General features: G+C 57.6%; 1 protein-coding gene across 3 annotated transcripts in view; it reads left to right on the forward strand.

Moving 5' to 3' along the window:
* The first annotated feature begins 1,889 nt into the window (after window positions 1-1,889).
* The window catches only part of HDAC5 (histone deacetylase 5), a 108,266-nt gene continuing 92,760 nt past the window's right edge, over window positions 1,890-17,395 (forward strand). For all 3 annotated transcript variants that reach the window (XM_073325925.2, XM_073325930.2, XM_073325926.2), the window contains exon 1: window positions 1,890-2,123. The gene's annotated coding sequence lies outside the window, so the exon portion shown is untranslated. The remainder of the gene's footprint in view (window positions 2,124-17,395) is intronic.

Consider the following 17,395-nt stretch of genomic DNA (forward strand, 5'->3'; position numbering starts at 1 on the left):
TAAGTTGCAGTGGGGGAGGTTTAGATTGGATATTAGGAAAAACTTTTTCACTAAGAGGGTGGTGAAACACTGGAATGCGTTACCTAGGGAGGTGGTAGAATCTCCTTCCTTAGAGGTTTTTAAGGTCAGGCTTGACAAAGCCCTGGCTGGGATGATTTAACTGGGAATTGGTCCTGCTTCGAGCAGGGGGTTGGACTAGATGACCTTCTGGGGTCCCTTCCAACCCTGATATTCTATGATTCTATGATTCTATGATACCGTGAAGGTTGCCTACCACTTCCCATTAGAATATCCTGTTCCCAGTTGCTTAAAACGTTGCCAAACGTTAACGGGTGGGGACGATGTTTTCCATGCCCGGTATCGACCTCACGCTGAATTTTTCTGGAAAGTTTCACCTCAAACAGTTCAGCCATTTCAGAGAGTGAGAACAGGGGAAACCCACTTGTTTTGCTCATGTTACAAAACCTCTTGCCACCATTTCTTCAGGAAGTGCCTCCATGCTTTGGAGCAGGGGTTTGGAACTGGGCAGGAGTCAGGCCTGTGCCTTTTGCCAGCTCTGTGAAAATGTGCCCAAAGTTGGCCAAGTTATAAGTCTCGGCAAAAATTAAATTTGCACATGCTCAGTAGAGACTTGTTAGAGCTCGGGTGATAAATTCTGCCAAAGATGCCATCCGCACGGAGCATGCTCCATCCCCCTCATAGCTCCTACGTGTGACCAGATTGTGCATGTGACATCCGCACAGAGCAATTTAGCATGCTCCAGCCCAGGACTGCAGGGACCGAGCAGGACTTTCCCTTGCAATTGCTTTGTCTGGCTGCCAGGGGTTGCTGCCACACCAGGAGATCGGGGTGGGTAGGGGCTCTGTGCTCTCAGTGCTCCCCCAGCTGGAGCCCAGGCAGCCTGGAAGAGAAGGAGGGAGGTGAAGGCTGATTGGGATGAGGATGGGGAGGAGATGTGAAAAGGGATTGCAGGAGCCAGAGGTGGGGAGGAGCGGAGGCAAGGAGAGGGGTGGGGGAGGATATGGGTGCAGAGGAGGGGGACAGGAGCTGGGCAAGGGAGTAGATAGGAGAAGGGGGGGGCAGGGGCAGGAGCCAGGGAGGAGTGACTAGTGGCAGAGGGGGATGGGACAGGCCAGAGGCACAGGGGCCGGTTGGTCTAAACTGCTAGCGCTCACTCCAGCTCCCTAAGCTGAAACTGAACCCAGGAGTCCTGAGCCTCCACCTTCCTCTGCTGCTGAAACCCACCGGCCCACGGCGTCGCAAACTGGGCCCTCAAAACGAGTGGACGCTTTTGCCACATCTTGGCCCGGGTGCGTCTCTGGGCCTCAGTTTCCCGTCTGTAAAATGGGGATCCTGGGCCCTCTCCCAGGGCGGTTGACACGCTAAGCGCGCAAGGGGCCGTGACACGCCCGGGGCGCCCCGGCGGGGAGGAGCGCCCCGGGGAGGAAGGAACCACGCCGCAGTCGGCGCGGGGGTTCGGGCGGCGTGCGGGAGGTGAGGCCCAGGGCTGCATATGGACCGAGGAGGAAAAGCCACAGGGCCTGACGGCATGAGCCTGGGGCCGAGGCACAAGGGGCCCGAATTCGGGTTGCCCCCCGGGAGGGGGTGGAGGGGGCAATTCACGGCATGGGCTCACTTTTGAGCGCTGGGCTTTGCAAACCTCTGCTCACCTCCTTCCCTGGAGGGGCGACCCTTTGCAGCCAGGCCTCAAGCTGCCCCCTCCCCCCCAAAAAAATATTCCTCTGGCCCTTTAAGACAGTGTCGCTGAGGCCACGCCCCCCGGGGACCAGGCACAGGAGGGGGGAGGAGGAGAGTGGCGGCGGCGGCGGCGGCCGAGGGGTGGGGGGGGGAGAGGAGGCTATTTTTAGCCCAGGGTTCCGTCACGTGACGGTGAGTGACGTCACCGAATGTTGTTGTTGGTGGCGGGGCCGGAGGGAGCGAGCGGAGCCAGCTGCAAAGATGGAGGAGAGGCGGAGCGGGCGCTGAAGGAGCCGGAGCGGGGGGCAGCCGGATCCCTGGCGGAGGTGGGGCAGAGCCAGCGCAGGGAGGGGGCCCCGAGCCCGGCTGGGCCCAGCTGCAGCCACCCCCCCTCTGCCCCCCCCCCGGGGGCAGCAGCGCTGCAGGTAAGGGAGGGGCCCGCCCGCCCCGGGGACGCAGCGCCCCAGCCTCTCCCGGGCTCCTGCCCCGTGCCAGGGGAAGGGGAGCCGGCCCGGCGGCGCTCCTGACCCCGGGGGGGGGGGGCGTGCAGGGTGCAGCCCCCCCCCCAAGAACAGGCTTTCCAGCGGCTGCAGGGAAGCCTTACCTGTTACAGGTAACCGACCTGTGCGTGCCCAGGGGAGCAGGGGCCCGGGGGCGCCCAGCAGCTGTTGGTGGCTCAGGGCTTTGTTAGGGAATGTTGCAGGGAGAGGAAGCGCTGGGGAGGTGGGGGGGGGCGAATTGGGCTGGGCGGGTGTGGGGGAGGCAGGCACCGCCTGGCAGGTGCATTTGCAACGTGTGTGCACCCTTGGGTCGGGGTTGCTCATGCATCCTGCTGCCAGAGATGCCCCGTCCTTCCCTGGGATGGGTAAAAGTCTTTTTTTGGGGGGTGGGGGGGCATCCAGGCCCCTGGGTGTGCAGGGGCTGCCAGGACGGGCCCTGGGACAAAAGGCAGAGACTGGATGGTTATGAAACGGCAGCGCAGAATGCCCAGGCTGCCTGCGTGTATGGGGGGGGGGGTGATCCGGCGCAGGGGGGTTGGCAGCGGGAACGTTGCCTCCTTTCGTCAGGACTGGCTGAGCTCCAGCTTGTGTTGTGTGTGTCTGTCTGTCTGTCTGGTTGGTAGGTAGGTCGCGATTCGGAGGATGTGCCTGGGGGTGTGAGACAGGCTGTGTGCGCGCCAATCGCACCGCACTCCTTGGAAGCAAATCGGGGGCACATGGCTCTAGATGAGCAGCGGTGGTTGGGGGGGCAGGGTGGTGGGGTGGTTTTTCCCCTGGGGGCCTTTAAATGGGAGGGGGATCGTTCTGGAGCTCCCCAAGAGGGTGCATGCTCCCCCGGCTGCATTCCCTTACTGGTGCCTGGCCTTTGCAGCTTCTGGAGACTACTTGTGGGGTGCAGCCCTGCCTCCACCCCCTGGATCCCTTTCTCTGGACACCTGCCCTCGTAAGGGCTTAAACTTTGTGCCGTAGAGACCAAGGGGATGCAAAGCCGGTTTGGATGCATGAACACCCCCAAATCCCCATTATTTCAAATCGAAATCTTGTCTCTTGACCTTCTCGCTGGACGGCTTCGGCACTTCGTTTCCCCATTGCTGGCTGGGATGGGAGAAGGAAAACGGGTGTATTATTGCCCATGAGACAAAGGTTTGCTGATGCCTCGTATTGCACGCTAGCCGTGTGCTATAAATACAAAGCGGGGTGTGTGTGTGTGCACGTGGGGGGAATGAAAAGGCTCCAGAGCAGCAGCTGCTCTTAAATAATTTATACTTCCTACTTGCATCCTTTTGAGGAGGACCGTCTGGAATATTGCAGCGCTTGCAGCCTCATTGCCGGGCGATGGGTTTTGTTCCTGTGGTCCCTGGGCCGTTCTGCTGGTGGATGCGTTTGCTCCTGCACCTCTGGTCTTTGGGGCTCGTTTTCCCTTTTGCTTTTGGAGCTAGATGGCTTGCCTGCTGAGGCTGGGGGGGCGGGAGGGGATGATGGGGGGGTGTGGGATTCACTCCTCTCCCTGCTTTCCTTCTCCATCTGTCCCTTGTTATCCTTGCAGGTGACCAGCAAAATGGGGCCATGGTAGGAAAGATGTTCCTCCGGGAAAACTGCTTGCTAATGGCTTGTCTGTGTGTTCTGTTCAGATCACCAGGCCCAGTGCGCCCCGGTGCTGCAAAGGGTGAGCCAGATTCTGCTCTTGGCCACGCTGGTGTAAATCCGGAGTAACGCTATTGACTTTGGCGGGGTTACTGTGGATGGATGCGGGTATAGCTGAGAGCAGAACCTAGGGTGCGAGCTGGTATGCACGGTGCAATATGCAGTCTGGTGGTGACCGTGAAGAACCCCGGCAGGATCAGAGAAGTTAGAGCTGAGAGATTGGTCAGGTGCCACCCAGCCCATGGGGGAATGGACGACAAATGCTCTTCCCTTGGACAGGTCTTTCCATGCCCTCACGTAGCTCGCTGCCGGGAAATGTTTCCTAGTATTCATCCTCGGTTTTTTTCCTCTCCGTTCCTGTCCTCCTTGCGTAATAAGTAATGCCTCCTCCCTGCGTGCTTACACCCTTTCGGATGTCTGCAGAGCGTTACTATTTCTGTCTGCCCATTGTTTAACTCTTTAAACCTTTCCTCCCAAGGCAGAGCCCTTCGCTAGTTTGTTTCTCTTCTCTGAACTCCCTCCTCGCTCTCGGGGCTCACGCTGTGCCCGGGACGGGGTGTGATCTTCCAGATGCCATCGCTCCTACCCTAGAGGAGGCAGGATGATGGTTACAGAGGCCTCAATTGGGATCAGGGTCTCATTGTGCTGAGAGCTGGACCAATTTACCATGAGACAGTCCCTGCTCAAAGGAGCATATGGTTTGAATGGGGACAAGGGGTGTGGAACACTAAGAGGAACATGAACAGCACTGAGAAGGGAGTTTGGTCTAGTGGTTTGAGCAGGGGCGGACTGGCAAGTAGGACTCCTGGCTTTTAGCCCTAGCTCTGGGAGAAGAGGGGAATCGGATGGGTTAGGGCGAGGGTGAACAGGACCTTGCTTTATATTTCTCTAATTCAGACAGAAATTAATTCAGGGAAGTCCTCTGGCCTGTGTGATCGAGGAGGTCAGAGCAGATGATCACAAGAATCTCTTCTGGCTTAATAGATGAAACATTTGCTCGTCCCAAGAGTTCAAAAATCACGAGATGGGCATAATAAATTTCATGCTTTTTTTAAATGTGGGGTTCTTCTTCTTTGACTTCCGGTGCAGCTGCCTTTTGAGGCTTCATGGTTTCAAGCTTTTCTTTGCGACCATGAGGAGCAGAGAATTCTTGAGGTAGGTGAAGGCTGTGAGATGCTCCTCCTGTAATCACATGACTGCTTGTAAGAAAAAAGCCCCGGGTCCCAAGACGTGCAATAAAGTCACAAGCGTTGGCAGTGCTGTGTGCCCTTAAGTACGAGCCTGGTCCAGAGCCCGTTGAAGTTAATGGAAAGGGTCCCGTTGATTTCAGTGGGCCTTAGATTCAGTTAGGGTGACCAGATGTCCCGATTTATAGGGACCGTCCCGATTTTCGGGGCTTTGTCTTACATAGGCTCCAATTGTCCCCCCACTCCGTGTCCCGATTTTTCACACTTGCTCTCTAGTCACCCTAGATTCAGTCCTATGGACTGGACTTTCCAAAGCTCTCAGTCCCCAGCAGCTCCCATTGTCTCAGTGGGAACATGAGCATTCTGGAGGATCCAGCCCTACAGTGTCTGCTTTGGAGGAAAATCCCTGGCTTTACGTTATTATCCTTGGGGTTTCCAGTTCCATTTTTTTAATGTTTACATCTCTTCTTGGTACCCCATTGTTAACCACTTGATGGGGCTCCCTAAAGACCTCACTTTATCCCTTTCCAATGGGACAAGTCTGTCCCGGGCGAGACCTCACTTTATCCCTCTCCAATGGGACAAGTGTGTCTCAGAGGGGCCTCACATCCTGCCGTGGGGCACGAGAGCCTCTCGAGAGATTCAGCAGGAAGAAATTATTATTAGTTTATGAGCCTTCTTGCTGTAGCACTTTGGAGCTATAGTCATGGACCAGGACCCGTCCTGCTTGGCGCTGTACAAAACACTGAATGAAGAGACAGCCCCTGTCCCAAGGCTCTTACTAACCTTGGCCCAAATTCAGATCTTCCCTGGGTTGTCTCGAAATTTGTCAGAAATTTGCAGACTCAGATCTTAAATGTTGTGGCTAATTTTGGAATCATGATTTTGGCAGCCAAATCCCTTCGGTGGCTTTGAAAACTGGAGCCTTATTTGTTGTCCTTTTAGTACTGCCACGCTTGAAAGCTAGGCTCTGGGCTGCAGGCAGGGCCAGTGCGCGGCTTGGTATTCAAAGCTTTGGCCCAGCGGATTTCTGATCCGATCAGAGGGGATTTGATTTCAGAAAGGGCCTTTCCTGATTAATTATGTAGCTAGCACTGCTCACTCAGAAAGGGTCCACAGGGGTTTTCCGTGCTGCTGTATGTACAGAGACTCTAAATGCAGCTGATTCTGGGGTGGGGGAGGAAATAGCAGCTGGTGCGTGGAGGGTAAACTTTGTCTGAGCAGAGCTATAGGCCCATGAAAGATGCCATGGGCTCTTGCTGTGCGGAGAGGATTTATTAAAAAGATCCACCCATGGACCTCAGTGGGTTTTACTCTCCTCTCTCTTAGGCTGCCTTTCTGACTTACGGGGGGCTAAATGAGAGAAGATTAGGGCCCACTTGATCTATGATCTGTAGCGTCTAGAAGTCCCTGCTGAGATCCGGGCTGCATTGTGTACACACGCATCATAAGAGACAGGAGCTAACTGTCTAACACACAAGGCAAAGGAAGGATTATCTCCATTTTACTGTTGGGACAGTGAGGCACTAAGGGACTTGCCTGAGGTTGCACAGGGAGTGTGTGGCACAGCAGATCTACCAAGTTGCAATGCAGAGCTTTAACCACAAGACACGCCCTCTCCAGGAAGGATGCTCGATGGAGACAGGCTTGCTCGGATTTGAAGCTGTGATTCCGGGGAGCGTTTAATGAAATCCTAGTGTTGTGGTTGTGGATGGGCATTTTGCTACTGACTTCAACAGGGCCAGGATTTCATCCCGGGCTAATGGCTATGAAGCCATCTCAAAAATGCAGCTGTGCTCCATGGTTGTGTCTGTGACTCCAACCAAATGTTCACAGTTGACTAGAGGAAGGATGGGGCTGGTGGGTTTTTGTTTTAAGCTGTCTGCCCTGGAAACTCATCTGTGCATCCAGCTGGACTTTTTCCTTCTCCCCCGTCGTCCTGTCATCTGGATCCAGCCTGCAGAATCTTTCCCTCGGTGACACCTGTGTGGCCCTGCTGTCTTCAAGTGCAACCGGAACTGGAACTTAGTTAATGGATTCCACTGCTGACGTGGGAGTCTGAGCTGAATTCAGCCCATTGTCTCATAGCTCTGCAGGGTTAGTGTGAATGAGAAGCGTTGGCTGCTACAATCAATAGGTCTGACTGTGATATGAGCAGCTCTGTAGGGTAGGAGGGGGCTGGTTTCTTTACACCATCGTTTCTGTGAGCAGAACCGCGTTTTAAGGGACTGCTAGACCCCGTGTGGGCTGGATTTCAGGATTGTGGCTGATACTGACCAGTGTAGTAATGAGGTGGTTCGAGTACAGGCTTGGACATGAAGGCCTTTTCTTGTGGGATGAGGTGGGGAAGATACTTGGCCAACCCCCTGGAGTTATTCCTCTTGGGCCAGATCTCCAGCTGGTGTAAATTGGGATAGCTCCAGTGTGTTCTTTACCTGCCATAGGAGCGTGATCTAATGGGTAGGATTGGGTGGATCAGTGAGCCTGGAATGTGTTACCATCTCTGCCACTGAGCTGTCGGGTGACCTTGGGCAAGTCGCTTCCCGGCTCTGTGCCTCTGTTTTTCCTCCCACCTGGTGTATTTAGACTGTAAGGCCTGGTCTACGCTTTCCCGGCATAGTTGTGTTGGTTAGAGGTGGGATTCTTACGTAGCTGGGCGGATAAAAGCCTGACTGCGGTCAGTTCTATCCATATAAAAGCCCTGATAGCTCAGTGAAGCTGGCCAAGGGAAACTGGCTAGTGTCGCAGTTGGTTTCCCTTAGCAGACTTCCAGTTTAAAGAGCTGGCTGCAGGGGGAAACTGGCTGGAGTTTGTCAGTTTCCTTCTGCAAGCTGTTTATATCGCCCAGGGGCGAGTCCTTTTGTGGTCCCTCTGCGGGCCTGGACCATGGGGGATCTGAGTCTGTCACAGCCCCAGATCTAGGAGGATTGGTCCCTTAGCTGCAGCTGTAGGAGCTTTGTGCTTTTTGCTCTGGAGGTCTCCCGTTAAATCCCTGCATGCTGGCCACGGTGGTACCCCTCCCCCCATCACATAAGGAGCTGGGAGTGGAAGGGTCTGTGCTATCCATTGCCTTTTAGCAGGCTCCCTATGCACTGCAAAGAAGCTGGCTAGAAGGCCCGGTGGGTTTTCCCTCTGCAGGCCTCCTGGGTGAAAGCCCTCCTGGCTCTTGCGGTTTCTGATAACCCTGCCGTCAATCAGGGAGTGCTCCAGCCGGGGTTGGATGAGCAAAACTGGGAGGATAAAATGGCTCAGTTACTTGCAGCAGCAGGGGTCAGGGTCCAGAGTGGGGTTTGAACCCAGCAACTTCAGGGCTAAGATCACGAGGCTCTGCTGCGCTGGCGGGAGGAGGAGCACCATTCGCTTGCCGTTGCGGGAGACTTTTATCCTCTTTTGTGGACCAGTGTCGCAGAACGACTGACCCTCGGGGAGGGTGTAGTTCATCTGTGACTGGTCAGCTGATTTCCAGTTGAGGCGAGATGGTATCTGGGCCATACGAAGAGACAGCCCCCGGGGTGAGGGAGTGTCAGAATGGGGTTGGTGGAAGCTGTCTGAGAACAGAGGAGGGAGAGCTGGAGCAGGGGACAATTTCCTGCGGAAGGAGCAGCAAGAGACCTGGGGTACCAGAAACTGGGAGCTGCTGGTGAGGTGCTGGGAGGACTGGGCTGGGGCGCGCTGCAGGAAGGCTCATGCAGAGGCCGGTAGGAAGGAGGGCAAGAACCAGCTTTGGTTGTTGTGAGCGGGGCCCAGAAGCCAGGCGTTGGCCGGGGAGGGAGGTTCCTCCGAGCAGGGGTAGGACCGTCAGGTGAGGAGGCTTGGAAGCTGCAGGCAGGAGACCTGAGGTGACTTCGGGGAGAGAAGCGGGCTTGGAGCTCCCAGGGGGGATGGGCTGCGGAGCGGGGCCCTACCAATGGGACTGCGGGGTTAATGACTCTGGGGTGGGTGACCTGACGTTGAAGAGCTGCTGTGTTGTAACCTCGTCTTACCCCGGGGTTTGGGGAGGAACTGGGGCCTGTGGCTCCGAGGGGTTTGAATTCGCTGCTAGCGCATTCCTCTGCATGGGTGGCTGAAGTTGGAAACCGAGGCAGGTTGTGTCAGCACCCACGTTGGAGGGTTTCCCCCGTTAACGACCAGCCACTAGCGGGGCAAAGACCCACATTCTCCTGGCACAGCTGTTCTCCACCGGACCCATTCTGGGCACCCCTGGAAATCCCTTCGTCTATGTAGGTTTTTGGAACGTGCTCATATCCGGAGTAGCCATTTGTAGGCAGAACCCCCCCCCCCCATGCCCCCTGCCCATTTAGCAGCGTGGGAAAGGCTGGATGGCCGTTTTCTTCTGCCTGGCTTGTGACCCCCTGGCCATAGGGGCAGGATCTCTTTCCTGAGAGCTCCGTTCAAGCTGCCCCAAGCACGCCCTCCCTCGCTGGGTTCTGCTCTCCGCCCCTCCCCTGCGGTCGGTCGAGCCTTATGGGTTGCCGGCTGTATTTGCTTTAGCACTCAACCGTGCTGCGAAAACCACTGAGTCAGGTGGCCCCGCTTGTCCCATGCCAGGGCTAGAGCGTGGTCTGGGCTGGCGGCGAACACGGGACCGGGTTGCCTCCCCGAGCCGGGCCACGGTGTGAAAGCGTGCCAGCAGACCCAAGGCCTGGGCAGGCTGAGACGTGTTGGAACGGCCGGTGGGGGTGGTGGGTGGCAGGGGGAGGCATGTCGGGCGGGGTGGTGCAGGTGGGACCAGAGATCCGGGAAATGGGGCAGCGGGCACAGGAGCAGGGCGGGGAGGAGACCCAGACTGGAAGGTGAGGGGCCGGACGAGGCAGAGGGTCCTTGCCTGAGAATGTTCCTTTGAAATGCCGCGGCATCCAGTTCTGTAGCTGTCCCGGGAGGAAGAAGGCGTGATGCCAATGCCCATCGGAGCTGTGAGCGCTCCATGCCAGCCCTGCCCTTCCTACCCTCTGAGCTGGGGAGCCGGTCACGCCCCTACCTGGCATTCCACCGGTCCAGAATCTGCATGTGGACCCGGCCTGAGCAGGCCTCCTTATTGTCCTGACTGCTCGGACGCTAGTGGGGAGTTTGGCTCTCACGTGCTTGCCGTGGGCTGTTTCCCTGTCTGCGGCTATGGAGGGAACCTCTCAGCCCAGCGGTTACAGTAACTGAGTGGTTACGGAACAAGAGCGGGAGGCAGAGATGCCCAGCTCCTAATCCTGGCCGTGTCGCTCGTTCCCCCTGGGACATTGCGCCAGTCGCTTGGGGCCTGTTTCGGTTTGAAAGGGCAGGTCCGGCCTGCCCCGCTTTCCGTCCGTGCGTGACCACCGCCGTGGTGCACCAAGATCTGGGGCTTGTGGCCGTGCGCAGGGCCGGCTGTGCATCTGATTGGCCCTGTGGGTTTGGAGCTGCCTGACTTATTTCTAGTGAAATCAGGGCCGTCGTTTAACCTTCTTCCGCACCTCGGCTTCCCCGTACGTAAGGTGAGGATAGCGACCCTGTCTCTTTCTCTCTCGGGAACAGGTGGGGCTTAACAAGCCCATGTCTGCACAGGGGGTTAAAGAGAGGCAGGTGCGTGTTGTTGCTATCGGACAGAGACCATGGTCATTGTTTGTGGCGCTGCCTCCAGGATCGGGGCCTTCCTGTGCTGGGCGCTGTTCATACACAGAGCGGGAGGCAGTTTCTGCCACGAATGGCTTGCAAGACAAAGGGTAGGAGGGGGGAGACTGAGGCACGGAGGTGCCCTGTCTTGTCCAAGGTCACCCAGCAGGTCAGACCCAGGAGTAGGGTCACAGGCAAGTGCCCTACCCACTAGACCGCACTGCCCCTCTGCAGCACAGTCCAGCATGATCCATGTACATTCCTGGCTGCTCCGTGCCCGCAGGCTCATGGGTATCGGGCAGCCTGGGAGCCATTAGATCCAGCCCTGTGTCGCTGAAGTGTGGCCGTGACTGGTTGCGTGTACTGATTAGTCACTTTCAGCTCACTTGCTCTCTCACCCCTTGGCGATAGTGCAGAGCTGGTGGCTTTATCTGTGTGTTCACACCATACCCACCCCTCTCTCCCCAGGGTCACTAGGGTAGATAACAGCTATGGGACTGGAAGGGGAGACCTGGGCCAACCCACCTGTTGCTGAGTCGTCACAGGACCAAGCATGTGTTGGCGCGGAACAAGGGAGAGCACAAGGGATGGACAATCGCTCCCTGCCCCACGCTGTGATCTCCTCTGTCCTCCACCTCAGGCTGACGCGGGTCAGCGAGCGCTCAGGACCTGAGTCCTGGGACCCTGCCGGGGGGCTGGTATCAGCCCTGGAGTCCTGGCGTGACTTGGGTCCAAGCCCTGTCATGCTGCAGTCTGGGCGGAGGTCGAGCCGCAGGTCTGAGTGGTGCAGAATGGCCGCGTTGGCACCTGGCTCTGGGCGCTGTAAAGCCAGGTTTGCAATGCAGTGCAGACGCTCGAGTCCAGGAGCCCGGGTCTCACAGACCAGGGTTTCCAATGTCATGTAGGCAAAACCTTAGAGGGAAGGCCTGTTTTCCCCTCTCTGCATGCTCTTCCCCCTGCCCTGGTGGGGGGCTGGTTAGCCCGGGGCCCTGTAAATGGTCAGTTCCTGGCCCTAGGAGCGACCTGAGCATCTCCCAAGGGCCTGGCTATGGTGTCTGCAGCATGGCCGAGCAGGCCGGGGTGGTAGCGGATGAAGATGCTTTGCCCTTCTCTAGCTTAATGCAGCTTCCCTCCATGAGCGGCGCCTGGATGCTCCCTCTGAGGCTGGTTAACGTCAGCCCTGTTCCACGTGCTGGGCAGACGAAGCCCAGAGAAGTGAAGCCGCTTAACCAAAATCACAAAATGCGTCCACAGCTGGAGCAGAAAGAGATCCCAGGAGCCCTGAGTCCCACCCCCGGGCTCTAGTCCCTGAGCCTTCTGCCTTCCTAAATGCTTGTGCCCACAGGCCGGCGGCCACTTCATGACACTGGCAGTTATTAGCTGGGGCGGGGGAGATCTGTTTTTTAATCTGGATTCGCTCTTGAGAGCGAGCAGTCGCTGACTGCCCAACTCCAGAGTGTGTGTGTGCTCACAGCCTGTCTAGAGAGCTCTTCCCCTTGTCTGCCTGTTAACAGCTGATACAAACGGAGGTGACAGGGAGCAGCCTCGCTGAATTCCCCCCCCACCCCGAGATGAGAGCCTTTACCTCTCTACGGCAGCCTTCACCCCACAGAGCAGCTGTGAAATGCAGCCCCCACTGGGCAGAGGGCAGCAGCCAATTCAGAGCATGCTACTCCGGCGGCGGGCAGGAAGAGCATTTGACCAAGGTTACTGGGGCAAACCCTGGCTCTCACAAATTGTGCCAGGGGGTGTTTGAACCCCAGATGGAGCAGACAAGGACACTCCTTTCCTCTGCGCTCTTTGGGCTGCAGCCGGCTAAGGCAGATGCTGCAAACGTTGGGACAGATTCTCAGGGGTGTAAATTGGCATCGCACCAGTAACTTCAATAGAGCCACAGCGATTTACGCAAGGTGAGGATCTGGCTCTTTTTGCTTACACCTCCGTGCCAAGGCCGTCTGCTAGCAGTGTCTGGCACATGGCTGGCTGCATAGAGTTTAAAGCATTTCTATGTGAGCTACATTTTCTGGGGCTCCATAGTTGCTTGGAAGATGCTTTAAGCCGGAGAGCTTTCCTCAAGTCTCCCGATGCATTCCTAAGTGAGAAGCCTCCCCTGTGGCTTGCGGTCGGTCGGACACCTTCTCTGCTTCAGGCTTGGGAAGCCTTTAAATAGGCTTTGGTTGTCAGACAGGTTTCTGGCGCTGATGTTCTCAATCCTACAAGCCAGCCCTGCTATTCCAGCTCCTTCCGCTCTTTGCAATCAATCTGTCCAGGCGAGAGATGCATGCCGGGAGCGATGCCCATGGAGCAGGGCAGTGGAGGGCATTTGCACCAAATCAAAGTGTTGCTCAGAGCTGGGGCATGTGGCTACCCAAACTGCAGGACAAACTCTGGTGTCTCCTGTGCAGAGTTAGAGATTGTGGCAGCTGCCCCCATCTACGCCAGCTGAGGATCTGGTCTGGTCGAGTTAATAACAGATAACCATTTGCCCTCCTCTATCACTCTTCATCTGAGGATCTCAAAGCATTTCACAGACATAATTTGATTAAGCCTGACAACCCCGCTGCGAAATAGGTCAGGGATTATATACAGCAGGGTGTTCTCTAGAGGGGAGAGTGTGTAGCAACTGCAGGCATTGGGACTTCCAGCTCTGCCACTGATCTGTTGTGTGACCTTGGGCAAGTCACTTTGCCTTTCTGTGTCATAGGGAGAAATAAGAGTCTGCTTCAGAGGGGGGTGTAAAGGTTATTTTGTGCATGAATGCCAGTGAAGTGCTTTGAGGACATCTGATAGAAAGTGCAAGGTAAGTGTTTCTTGTGGCTCACTTCACCCAACACTGACATGCAGCCACCACTGGGTGGAATTGCAGCAGTTGTTTAACAGCACACAGCAACAGTGTAGATCGGAGAGCAGAGAAGCTTGCTCTGTCCAATGGACAGAGCAAGGAAAGAATTCAAGGTAAGCCAAAGGGGACCACCAAGCTCTAGTGAAGAGTGCCTGAGGATCGCTGATGAGCCCAGGGAGTCAGGGCCACATCCGTCTAAACGGGCGGCACCCCCCGATGATGAGGATAATCTTGAGGGGGATCAGTACTGGCTGATTCACTACTGAACTGCCCACCTGCACTATGGAGGTCTCCCATCCAAGTTCTGACCAGGCCAAGCCCCCTTAGCTTGTGAGCTCTGGCGCATTCCAGCGTGAGGTGGATTGGCTGCTGGAATGGGATACTCCCTGTTCTTACTGGCGGGCAGGGCGGTGATGGTGGTGAGGCTGCGTTTGTTCAGAGGGGCTTTCAGCACAAAGCTCTAACGAAAAGAGTGGTCAGCTGCGTGGCCCCATCGGGCTGGCTGGTTTGTAGGGTGGTGTGGTGAGCCTGGGATGCAGGCGAGGACAGCATCGGGGCAGGGGGGTCTTCGCTCCTCCGAAGGATCCAAATTACTTCCCACCGCCATCTCCCTAGTAAAGTCACCTAGCAAAGAGGGGAGAGGTTGAGACTCCCTGGCCCATGGAAACCAGCACAAGAGCCCTGCCTGGGTGAGAGGCAGGTGTAATGCAGGCCAATCCTGTGCAAATTCCCTAGCCCCGGTCCTTGCCCACAGCATCTCGCTCCCGACCTGCAGCCCCTCCCTGCTGGTCCAACCCTGGGCGCCTACCCACAGCTGGGCTGATGCACCTCACTCCCAACCTGGAGCCCTTCCCTGCTATTCTGATCCTGAGATCCCCGGTATAGCCTTCGCAACGCCCCACTGTCCTGACCCACAGCACCCACTGCTGTTCCAATGCCAGCTTCCTCCCATCTATCCCTCTGCAGCTCAGCCCTGGCCCGCTCCAGGGCAGCCCCCGGTGCTGATTTCAGGGGTGGGTTTGTGCGGTGATCTCTCTCACCTCAGCAGTGGCTCAAACCCGGTACTCTGAAGGGTTACGAGGGTTCCCTCAGCCTCTCTGACTTACGAGGAGAGGCTGAGGGAACTGGGGTTATTAGTCTGCAGAAGAGAAGAGCGAGGGGGGATTTGAGAGCAGCCTTCAACGACCTGAAGGGGGGTCCCAAAGAGGATGGAGCTCGGCTGGTCTCAGTGGTGGCAGAGGGCAGAACGAGGAGTAATGGTCTCAAGTGGCAGTGGGGGAGGTCTAGGTTGGATATTAGGAAACACTATTTCACTAGGAGGGTGGTGAAGCACTGGAATGGGTTACCTAGGGAGGTAGGGGAATCTCCATCCTGAGAGGTTTTTAAGACCCGGCTTGACAAAGCCCTGGCTGGGGTGATTTAGTTGGGGTTGGTCCTGCTTTGAGCAGGGGGTTGGATTAAGATGACCTCTTGAGGTCTCTTACCACCCTCATCTTCTATGAGTCTATGATTCTAAGGGTGAAGGCAAGCCCCAGTCTCTCTTTCCCTCCCCCGATTGGCCCTCCGAGCAAGAGCCGCTTTCTGGGTTTCCTGTCCCATCGTTTGAGGGGCTCGGAGGGGGAAGTGTGGCATTTCGGGGAAGGCAGGGGTAGGATCCCTGCAATTCCCTAGGGCATGGCTGGCGGGGCTGAACTTGTTGGATCTCCAGTGGGGCCCAGCACCGCTGCTTTCCGGCCCCCGTGAGCAACTTGCTGGAGATCTTGGCATCTCTGATTTGGAGGGCGAGATCCATGCAGGCTCACGGCGCTGCGCCTGGCCTGAGCTGACCTTCTCCCTGCCCTGCTGCAGTGACCCAGCCTGTCCCCCTTCCTCCTGGGGCTGCCTCTGCCTAGCCAGCAAACCGTGCCTCGAGCGCTGGGCCATGCCGCCTGTGGGCCATGCCGCCTGTGGCCCGTGCGGGGTTCAACAGCCTGCCAGCTCCCTTCCAAACACAGACGCGCCTGGGTGCAGGCTGCCAGGCTTAGTGAGGAGACGCTAACAGGGCCACCTGTTGAACCGGCTCTCTGGGGATGTTGGTGTCAGAGCTGATTACAGATGCGGGGCTGTGTGCAGGGATCCCGGATGGGGACAGCAGGGGGCTGTAGGTCAGGATTGAGATGCACTGTTTGGGGGGGGGTGCGCGGGGGGGGCAATCCCAAGACTGGAATAGCAGGGGGGCTACAGGGCTGGATTGAGGGTGTGAGGGGGATCCCAGGGCTGCGCGGGTGGGGGGCGCAGCAGGACCAGAATGGCTGATCTGCAGAGCTGTGTGTTGGGGACCCCATGAGTGGAATAGCACAAGGGGACAGTCAGCAGAGCTGTGTGTGTATATGGTGGGGGGGGTAGCCTGGGGCATGGCGTGGGGCAGAGGCAGGGACTGGGATCACCTCTGGTGTGGTGTGCCCGGATTGAGGTGCTCAGAACTGGGATAACGGGGATGCTACATGGGAGGCTGGATACCAAGGCCAGGAAGGAGATGCCCTGACAAGCCCCTAAAGTCCTGCCAGGAGATCCTGGGGAAAATGTCCGTCCTGCAGGCCCCTGGCTGGCTTGGGGGAGGTGGCTGGATCTCCTCCCCCATCTCCCTGTTGTGGGGCTGGTGTGGTTGTCCAGAGGGGCGAGTCGCCCTGCCCCGGGGCGTAGCTCTTGGCAGAGCTCGCTAGGGCAGGTGGAAAGGAGTCAGCGCCGTGACCTCCCAGCACTCTGGACCGATACCCGCGTCCCTGAGCCAGTGCTCAGCGGACGGGGAGGGCTGCTCCTCCTGACTTCCCATTCCCACCCCAGCTCTTTCACCCTGTCAGCCCACGAACGCTGCCTCGATCCGGCCGGGTGCAAAGCTCTGTCGGCTTCAGCATGGGAGCCCTGCAGGCCCGGGCCCTGGGTGATGTGCAGATTGGTACCTTCTCTTATTGCCCCTCCTCCTGGTTCCTACATACCCCGGGGGGGCTCCCTCCTCTCCCCCCCCCCCCCCCGTTGCCAAGTGCAGCGGGTCCTCTCTGACCCAGCTCTCCTTTGCTGCAGATGCCCATTGCTGATCGCGATTTCTAGGTCATTCTTCCTCACTCCTCTCTGCCTGCCGCCTTGTCTCCGCTCTTCTGGCCTGGGGGCTCTCCTGGCCTTTGTGGGGCCGGCCCTCGGGACAGCACCCCCTTTGTACGCGTCCTCTCCAGGCAGGGACGCTCCCTCTGCCCCGACGTGACCCCCTTCCCCCGACAAAGAGGTCGCGGGGCTGGGCCCCTTTGGCAAGGGCAGATCCGCAGCTGGGAATGTGCGGGCTGTGGGCTCTGGGGCACCGCACTGAGGGCTCTGCCTTCAGGATGTGCCCTGTAGGTCCTGCTCCTTCATCCCTCCCACCCCACTCCTTTGCAGGAGGAGGCTGCAGCCAGCTTGGGGAGGGAAGCACCACTCCATGCTGTCCTCTTTTCCAGGCACTAAACCCGGGGCATGGGCTTCCCGCAGCAAGGCACCAATCTGGTGCTGCAGAGCCACGGGCGGGCGACGGGCAAGACTAACCCAAACCTCCAGGGAGCGCACGGATGGATATTTCCCTTCACCAATCAACCCGCTCCAGCACATCGCTCCTGGAGGCGAGACATGCATGGTGCAAAGCCATTGCCTGGGTGCCCGCTATAGGTCTGGCCCATCTGTCTGTACAGGGCTGCAAGCTAACCCCTAACCCAGCCCCCCGCTCCCACGCTGGGGAACCCATTTCCCCAGCCTTAGCAAGGAGGGGAGTCCCCCGGGCATCAGGGGCCTGTTTAATCCCAGCTGGGGAAACCAGGGCTCCTGGGGGTGCCATCCAGAATCTACAGTCTTCACTCTTATGCCAGTAGTAGCTGGCGGCCCCCTGGCGCAGGGTGCTGCATGAACCATGTCAGAGAGAGAGACTCTCAGCCCATCCAACA

The sequence above is a fragment of the Lepidochelys kempii genome, chromosome 27, assembly GCF_965140285.1.
Source record: "Lepidochelys kempii isolate rLepKem1 chromosome 27, rLepKem1.hap1, whole genome shotgun sequence".
In the NCBI taxonomy this organism is placed as follows: domain Eukaryota; kingdom Metazoa; phylum Chordata; order Testudines; family Cheloniidae; genus Lepidochelys; species Lepidochelys kempii.